Genomic DNA, 8,301 nt, shown 5'->3' with positions numbered 1-8,301 from the left:
TACTTCATACATTGTATGAATAAGATTTGATAAATCAGTGATAAAACATCATTCTTAGAAACTTTAAAGTAATTATGAGAAATTTTGCTAATCATGATTTGTTTGTATTTTTCTGCTTACTAAACTAATATATGCTCATTAAAAATATGTGTAAGAGTGTCTGTGTGCACTTGAGGCACCACAGCTAAAAAAAAAAAGAAAGAAAGAAAGAAATCATTCTGTGTCCAGTCTATGAGAACACTGACAATCTCTCAGTCTCCCTGATCTTTAAGAAACAACACTGGAGCTGTGCTATTTAAAGACAGCAAAGAAAACTGAGAGCAGCTGATGGTCGTAACAGGCAATCACCAAACATAGCCAAAACACTCCCTTACCTGCATCCATGTTTCTTTCCAAACTTGACTTGGCATCTTTCAGTCACATTCTTTATCTTTTAGAATTTGTGCTGGTTGTATGACTTGCTCTGATGTTCTGAATGGAGCAAGTCAGAAGCAACTGTGCTACAAGGGATCCTACAAGACTCATTTCTCTCTCAGAAGCCTTGAGGGAAGTCGTGGAGATAGTTCATCCTATCTCAACTAATGGTACCTCCAGCCCACCTCCAGCCTACCTTCAGCACACCTCCAGCCCACCTCCAGTCCAGTGTATGCTTGGTCTTAGATTCATGAGACAGCTCAACACAGAGGAAATGGCCCTGGCCCAGATCTGCAGATCTGTCATCCACTGCATAAAGGATAATTGACTTATGTAAATGCATTTTGACATAGTTTCTGAGAGAGCAATAGATAACTGATGCACAAAGTGCAGGTGGTTTCTATAGATATGGATGTCAGGGGAAAATGTTTTTATCTTTAGAAGAATCAGCTTTACTTAATAAGTTATGAGTAAATTTAACCTAAAATGTCTATTAAAATCATGCAAGACATTGTTATGGATAATAAAATTATAATGGTTTATAAGAATCCAAAATAACATGATTTTGTGTTCCACTTATACCACACATGCTTACAACTCTGGGTAAATTAATATTCACAAGAGTTCTGTACACAGCACAATTTTCTAAACAGCTTTTGAATGACTAACAATTTCTTACACTGGAAATACTCTTTAAGACATGCACCCATTTTCTTGAAATGTAGTATTTCTTCCACCCAGACTATATGTAATTCAATCTGATTTCCTTGAGTCTTTTTGGGGATCTGGTGAGATGGTCCAGAAGCTAGGAGCACTCTTCTAGAAGACCCCAGTTCAGTTCTGCCTATCCATACCAGGCAACTCACAACAGCCCACAACTCAAGTTCTAGGCCCCCAGTGCCTCTTGACTCTGAGGGAACTGGCATATGCATGTACAGATACATATGATACACACATGTGTACACAATTAAAAAATAAGCCATATTTTATCAATCTTGTTGAGATTATTATTTATCACCCTAACTCAAGAGCCTTCTCCTCTCTCTACTATTTCATCCATGATAGTTATCACCTCTCTGTCCTATGTCAATCCAGCAACATAGAAAGAAGTCTGACCAACTTCTACTTTTGAATTCGAGAGTGATTACAAGATCAGATCTTATTTATATGTAATTGATTCATTAGAAGTGTTATACAGGAACCATAAACCAATAATTATGGTTTATCTAATCTTCTTTACCTCTTTGTTAATCCAAATGATGATAAGGTACAGAGAAAAAAGAGAAATCATTGCATTTGGGGGGGACTCCGTTCATGGCAAAATAATCCTACTCATTTGCAAATTTTGTCCACACGACGCAAACTCTGTTGTGCTGAACTCTCCATGCTGTTTGTGATCCTCGCTTCTTAAGCTTCTCCTTTATCCCTAGATGAGTATTTCTCTGGCTCTAGTTGCACTCTACTGAAACAACAAACTCTCATTCTTCCTTAGCGGCTCTGGGAATACCAAGGCAGATACTACGCAGGCTCCATGGACCAATCGTCTCTGCTACTCTGTAGCAGGCATTCCCATTTCATGCTTCAATAGACTATATGTTATTACATTCCTACTATTGCCTCAAGGCAGCAGCCGTGTTGAGAGCCCACACTCAACACTGCTGGAAACTCACACACTGCTGGAAAGAAGTATACCCAAGGCTACCTTGGCAAATGTCTGCAGGTGTTACAGGCAAAGTGTCATTACCTCATGTCCAGACTCTAGGGTCTACCATGCACATCCATCAAAGCATTTGGAAGTTACTCCTCATAGAAGCACCGACCACCAAAGTTAGTGGCACATGGTGCTATCCACGGACTAGAGATTATTACAGAATAACTGGCACATTGGGTTTGTGTTTTCTGTGGGAGGAGTCTGTCTCTAATATGAACATGAGTGCTCAGGAGTTGTGTCACAGAGCAATCTGTAGAACAGAATCTGAACTAATTTCTTTACATTACAGACCTTAGACATTCTCTGGCAAAGCTTCCCATGTAATTCTCTCCAACCATATCTTGCTGCCCTTGAGAAAAAGTCAATAATTCAATTATCTTCTCTGAGGAGGAGCTCTTCCCCAAGGCACCTGAACTTCTCACGCTGTGTTCTAAATAAAGACCAGATTTTTATTTTGTTTCCCTTGTTAGTAATAAACTATCCAAATTGTTTTACAGCTTGGAGAAAGTTATACACCAAGAGCCAAGGAAACAAGCGTTTGTGTAGTTTCTAGTGCTGTTGCTTCTGATAAGCAAACCAGATGGCAGAGAATAATCAGGTCACGGTTACCCATGATAAGGGTGTGTCAGCAGTGAAAGGATGGTGTCCAGGCAAGTCAAGGGAAGGAGAGTAGCTGGTTCTCCAGTCTGAGAGACAGCATACAGTTGAGATCACAGATGTAAGAGGTATCCACACCAAGCATAATGAAGCAATAGTGACCCCAGCTGAGCACAGCTCAGCAGACACATAACCACTCTTGCATACAGGAACTAACCAGGCAATCCATTCTCTGTCTCTTTCTGCACAGGTACTGAAACAAGTTTTTGTTTCTTCAGTTTCTTCTGGGATACCTTTTTCTTCTGTGCGACCTCCTCTTCTGGCTTTGGAACAATCAGTTCCTCCTCAGTGAGCATCATCTCAGTGTGGCAGGGGGAGCTCATGGATGGGTTCATCCGGCCATGAGCTCTGTAGGTTCATCCAGCCATGAGCTCTGTAGGTTCATCCTGCCATGAGCTCTGTAGGTTCATCCTGCCATGAGCTCTGTAGGTTCATCCTGCCATGAGCTCTGTAGGTTCNATGAGCTCTGTAGGTTCATCCTGCCATGAGCTCTGTAGGTTCATCCTGCCATGAGCTCTGTAGGTTCATCCTGCCATGAGCTCTGTAGGTTCATCAGCGCATCTTAGGTGCTTTGCTCACCTGGATGTGTTCAATGACTAGAGAATCTACCTCTAAACCCTTAAGTTCAGCATTACTCTCTGCATTTTTTAAGCATGGGCAGCAAAAATTCAGCACTCTTTTTTGGCCACCTTTCCTGAGTCCAGCTCCACTGTTTGGCCTGGGCACATCTACTGACTCCACCATTATACAGCCAGAAAGGCACACATTGCTTCTTTAAAGTGACATCCTTCAGATACTTAGTGGCTTTGAGAATATGCATACCCGTGATGGCCTGGGCAGTTTTCTGGGTGTTCTTAAAGTGAACACAAAGGTTTGAACCTCTTGATTTGCATGATTTTGTGTCTTCTGGGTCAAGAGAGTAGCAAACCATCTTCACAGGTCACCTTTGGCCGCTTATGGGAAGAGCTCTCTTTCTAATTCTCTGTCATACCTTCAGCATCTCTCATCAGCATTCCTCCATTCTGGAGGATGATGTCCTTTTCCAGCAACACCCTTGTACCCCTGACAGGCACAGCCTGGTTGTATGTCAGAGGGGGTTTCTCTGCCTATCAAAGGAGGAACTAGGACATAGAGTCAGGACATTGTTCTGAGCCAAATGAAAAACAGAAAGGAGAAGAAAAAAAAAAAAAAGATGTCACTCTTACAAGTGAATACTGGAGGCAGGTAGTAGTGGTGTGTGCCTTTAATCCCAGCACTCGGGAGGCAGAAGCAGGCAGATTTCTGTGAGTTCAAGGCCAGTCTAGGCTACAGAATGAGTTTCAGGACAGTCAGGGTCATTACACAAGAGAAATCCTATCTAAATAAATAAGTAATGAAATTAAACACACAGACACACACACACAAACACAAGTAGACACTAGACAATACTCTTTCCTAGTCCCACTAATGTCACTCAGGTTATCTTGGACGTCAGACCCTGTGAGGAATACAACTTCCTCTCAGTTGTACATCTCCATCCCAATTAACCCTTCTTCCTTGACAGACTTTAAAATACCTCAGAACAGCTATAATGCCCCTCAGTCATCTCCTCTCTAGGCTAAATTGCCCTTGATCCTTCAATTAAACAATAACCATGCCTGAACAGAGCCATTCAAACAAAGATCCCAGCAGCATCACTGAAGCAAAGAATCCCATCTGCACGCAACAGTGTAAACATTAAATAGGGAAATCCCTCTGACATTGTCTACAAGATAGCCATCAACACTGCGGCTGGGCTAAACAGAGTCATCAGCATGGGTCTGGTGAAAAGGACACAAATTAAAAAGCTGTATCCAAGTGGAAAAATACAGTTGACTTCATTTCTCAAGAAAACTATCTAGCCCTGTTCGCTGGTACGCTGCTCTCCATCTACATACTTATGTGATCTCTGAGGACAGGACCTATATGCCATGTCCCTTCCCCTCTTGAGTAGACAGCTTGCATTTAGAGCTTAAAAACAAATGCCCACAAGTTAAATGTGTGGCTCATATTTATACTACCATTTTCAAAGACAAAGCATACAGCTGTCTAGGAAACCAGCAATGGATTTGGCTCTTAGAGACTGGCATGCTGAACAGTAGTAATAATTTATGATGGAGGAACTTAAAGTATAACCATCCAATTCGCTGATGTCCGCAACACCCTAAGGAAGGTATGCCCTTTATGTGATGGATACTGGGATTTGAGGCTTAAAAATACAAGCTGTATTTCAAAAGTTTAGAGTTTTATTTTTTGAAAAAGATCAATGTTTTGACCAGGACAAAATGCTTAGAGAAATATGACATTGCCTATTTCAAGATCAAATTGGGGGAGGGTAGTGCAAATGTAATCACCTATTATAAAATTGATTTAACATGCACAGATTTAGTTATTCAATAAATATTTATTAAACACACGCTGTGTGACACAGAGCTATCCTGAAATCTTAATTTACATTAGTCAATTATTGCTAATCATTATCAATTATAGTCAATTATTGCTTATAAGGAATAAAATTAAAATTCAATGAGTTAAAACCATTAGTATGTATTCCTCTTTAGAAATCTTCATATAACTGTGGGTTTAGCTGGACGGCAGTTCAGGCTATAATGGGTTCTGTTTTATACCAAATGCTACCCAAAGCACAATCTTCACAAAGATGTCTTTTTTAAGAAAAAAAAAAGGTACCTGTAGAAACACACATCTCTGTCAAGGCCTGTTCTGTAAATAGTCACCTCTACCCAAGTCCCATTAATACAAAGAAAATATGACTTAGATCAACAGTAAAGCAGTAGGGAAATAAAACCTGCCTCCTTTAGGAGAAAAAGCTAAAAGGTCATATGTTAAACAACTTGGCTACATAATTCTTAAGGAACAAGAAACAAATATCAAAACCAATCTGCCATGAAGACATGAATGCGATCATGATCCTCAGGTAAGATGATATTGGGTCAAGGTAGTAAATAAATTAGTAAGTTCAATGGAATTTGATTAAGTATTTTAGTAGGTTCTAGAGAATGGATGCATTCTACGATCACATTAGCAGCTTTTTGAGAGAGTGACAGACAAAGTTAAAATCAGAAAGAACATTCAGTGAACTGCTTCAGTCCTCACAGTGAGATACAATGTTGGCTTTGGCTAGAGAAATGATGTCAGGAGAGGTTGTGAAAGTCAAACCCCATTTTAACAAGTGTCATCACTGTTAGATGGTGCAGGTGGGAAGAAGCATTGGGGGGGGGATACCATTTGAGCTTCTGACTCAAATAACAAAGAAATTATGGCAAAATGGAGAGAATGTCTTAATCATTGGGGTTCATGCCCACAATTGATTTCCTCAAAATGACTAATTGAAGCCAATAATCTTAATAAAGCTCCCTCTCTCCTGGGGTTCTGGAAAATGACCAGAATCTCCAGGGGTAATATCTGGGAAATGTCTAGGGGCGGTTCAATATTTTCTAGTGACTAAAATGGGTTACTTTTATTTTTCATTCAGAGTCCTTGAGTGATAATGGCCATAAGATAAAGGATTCATGGAACAGTCCCACAAAACAAAGACTTGAAATTTTCTGCCAGAAACACCAAATGCATTTCTCTTGAGAAAGAACACTGGCCAAGACACACTGAAGTCAAACCACACCACTCCACAGTGGACAGCCAGGCAGAGGAATGACTCCATCCTGGTCAGAGGTGCTTCAGAAGTATATCCTCATTCATAAGGCAAAGTCACAGAGCAAACCAGTCCCTTCTCCCTCTGAACCCGAGATGAGATGTCTGAGAATTTCTATAGACATCCTTTGGCAATCAAGTGGCAAAACCCCCATGAGGGAAGAAAGGGGGGGGGATGAAAAGAAATGGGCTTTGGAAACGTTAGTGAATTGCTGAATCAAACAACCTTGGGCCCCACCACCACAACAGCACTTAATTAGACCTAGGATGCTGTTATTGTTGTTGTTATGTAAATAAGAAAGCATTCTAAGCCATAAATGATAGATTTATTATACAAAAAATTGAGTCCTATTTGCTGAAAAAAAATGGATAGGTGTCTAAGTCTCTCAATATACAGGTCTCTTGAATGCATAGATACATAGATGATTGATAGACAATATATGCAGAGATTCATAAATAAATACATATATAGGTGATAGATAACATATTAAATGATATATGATACATAGATAGATAGATGATAGAGATAGATAGATAGATAGATAGATAGATGATAGAAGTAGATACATGAATGCATAGACACATAGATATATAGATAATAGATAGATAGATGCATAGTTAAATAGTTAGCTATTGAAAGTACAGTTCACTGCTCTGTCACAGTTCATGCCATTAAAGATGGCACACATAAAATCACTATGCATTTGATGAAGTGTTCTGGCCTTTTGCTCAAGTATGGGCCAGATGACTAGTCATATATATATATATATATATATATATATATATATATATATATATGTCACCAAGTCACAAAGCACATGTTTATTTGTGTCTCCTTTTGTCTCACAGATAATTGGGGATTTTTTCATGCCTAACTAAATTATTACTTCTTAGGAGGCATAAATGAAATGATGTATTGCATACATACCAAATCATCAGATAGAATGCATGGAACTCAGAGGGTTCATAGAATTCTTATGTCTCAAACCTCCGTCTTCACTGATGTCACTGGTTAGAATACATCACATATATAGGCCCGAAGGTCACACACTAGAGACTCCCCCAAAAATGTAGTATAGAACTTAATGTGCAGGGGCGGGGAGGGTCGCCTAAGTGAAAGAAGGTCTCCCCGGAAAGTACAAAGTCCTCAGCCCTGCTCTTACACTGAAAGACAGTTCTTTATTCTATTGTTAACAATATTGAAAACAGAGATTGCACATTAATCTCTAGGTCTGTGCCTTCAGATGAAGACTCTGTTGCCTTTGTCCTGCCTGTCAACAAAGGGTTGTGGTCAGGAAGGCTCCACTCTCCATCCCTAACCCACAGTAGCTGCCTTTACGCACATTCCAATAAGCGGCCTTAATCTCCCTGATATTAAGCTACACCTCTGCAGTGATCAGGCTGAACGATGTGATCTGGTTTTAGCACTGCTTGGTCTAAAAGTTGCTCTGCAGCTTACCGTTTAAGATACAGTCTCTCACTGAACCCAGAGCTTACCAGTTTGCCTAGGCAAGGCCCATGGATCCTCCTGTCTTCCTCTGTCTAGTGTTTGGGTCACAAGTATGATGTGACACAGCAGCACATGTACTGGGGATCTGAGCTAAGATACTCAGGTTTGAGCAGCAAGCGCCTTACCAACTGAGCTCTCCTTTGCCCTACAGTTTACCTTGTTGGTAAGTGAGAATCTTCTATTACACAAAAGGAAAGATAAAGAGAGAGACAGAGACAGAGACAGAGACAGAGACAGAGACAGAGACAGAGGCAGAGACAGAGACAGACAGAGACAGAGACAGAGACAGAGACAGAGACAGAGACAGAGGCAGAGGCAGAGGCAG

At 40.3% G+C, this 8,301-nt stretch overlaps 1 pseudogene; it reads right to left on the bottom strand.

Moving 5' to 3' along the window:
- Positions 1-433: 433 nt before the first annotated feature.
- LOC110326853 lies at positions 434-3,728 on the bottom strand (annotated as a pseudogene).
- Between the last annotated feature and the right edge of the window lie 4,573 nt (positions 3,729-8,301).

The sequence above is a fragment of the Mus pahari genome, chromosome 9, assembly GCF_900095145.1.
Source record: "Mus pahari chromosome 9, PAHARI_EIJ_v1.1, whole genome shotgun sequence".
In the NCBI taxonomy this organism is placed as follows: Eukaryota; Metazoa; Chordata; class Mammalia; order Rodentia; family Muridae; genus Mus; species Mus pahari.
The sequence above is the reverse complement of the archived record's forward strand: the minus strand, read 5'-3'. Positions and strand labels throughout refer to the sequence as shown.